This window comes from Gavialis gangeticus, unplaced genomic scaffold, assembly GCF_001723915.1.
Source record: "Gavialis gangeticus isolate Ggan-Ray unplaced genomic scaffold, GavGan_comp1, whole genome shotgun sequence".
NCBI classification, from domain to species: domain Eukaryota; kingdom Metazoa; phylum Chordata; order Crocodylia; family Gavialidae; genus Gavialis; species Gavialis gangeticus.
Window position 1 is genome coordinate 1783371 of NW_017729016.1, and position 1520 is coordinate 1784890.

Genomic DNA, 1520 nt, shown 5'->3' on the forward strand with positions numbered 1-1520 from the left:
CGGCTCCTGGGGGCACTGTGCGGCCCAGCGCCAATGCCCGGCCCCTCGGCCTTCGAGCACCGCGCGCCCGGCTCTGCCGGCGGCCGCCGGGACTGGGCCCGCGAACCCAAACGGGCTGGGGGTCGCCTGGTCCCCTTCCCACGGCCTGACCCCCGGCCTCCTCCATGCGCTCGGCCCTCCCTCCACCGGGCATCAGTAGCAAGCGGGCCCGGGGGCAGCTGGCGCTGCGGCCGGGCTCCCTCCCCTTCCCTGCCCCGCCGCTGTGCGATGGGATCCCATCCTGCTTCCCAAGCACGGCGGCGGGGTAGTTATAGGCTGCCACGGCGCCTTCCCTTCTCCCCCAGCCTCAGCCCTGCAGCCCGCCCCGGGGCAACCAGGCTGGGGCAGGGCGTCGCGGCACAAGGGGCTGGGATTCAGCTTCCCTCGAGCCCACCAGCCAAGGCCGCCCCATAGCTCCTCTCCTGCTTCCCTCTCCCACCCCCAGCCATGGGCTCCTCAGCCTCGGCCTGGCGTGCCAGCCTGCCAAAATGCCCAGGGTGGCCAGTGCCACGGCACCCGGGCGACGTGCTGCAGTTCACTCGCCCGCACCAGCGCCTAACAGCACCCGGGCAGGCACTGCTGTAAAACCTCCGTCTCGCCTTGTAAAGAACCAGGAGCGCCCGAAGCCGCACCGATGCCATTAGCACCGCTGGGCACGGGTCCAAGCTCCGGCCTGGGCGGGAAACGTGGACCCACTAGTGCCGTGGGCCTGGCCACGCTGGCAGCGATGATTCGTGGCGGGGAATCATCTGCTCAGCCTCGCAGCTGGACAGCCGTCGCACCCTGGCACCGCAGGCTCTGCTCGTGGGGACTCGAGGGTCAGCCCGGCCCCCGCACCCGTGGGTGCTCCATGCCCCGCGGGCACCAGGATCGGCCTGTCCACTGCTCCCCACGGGGCGTGGGGGTCTGTTAGCGACCGGTGCCAACACTGGGTGGGCCGGGGGCTCAGGACCACCACCCACCCGGCGTGGGGGCAGCGGCAGGGGAGACAAAGCACGCGGGGGCAGGACGGCAACATCTCCAGCAGCCCTACACAGGAGGGGCGTGCACGGGGGCCTATGTGCATGCCCGCACGGACATAAGTGTGAGCCGACACGTGTGCTTGCTTGCACATAAATGCCAGCTCACACTTGTGTGCCCACATGCATGTGCAGGTGTACCCACAAGCCTACAGCTGCATGTACATGTACATACGTACGCCCACGCTCGTGTGCCCATGCCTGTGGGCCTGCCACGTCGACCTGCCCGTGCACCCACCTGCGTGGGTGCGCCCGTGTTTACAGGCCTGCCCCGTGGCCCTGGCTGTACATGGGCATGCCCGCGCCCGTGTGCACAGGTATGTTTACGTGCGTGGCCGTGTCCATAACTGCACGCCTCCGCGTGCCCCTGCATGCACACGTGTGCGCGCCCGTGCCCGCGCGCCTGACCGGTGCCCGGCGGGGCACGACCGGCAGTAACCCCGCTGACGTCAGGCGGGGGCG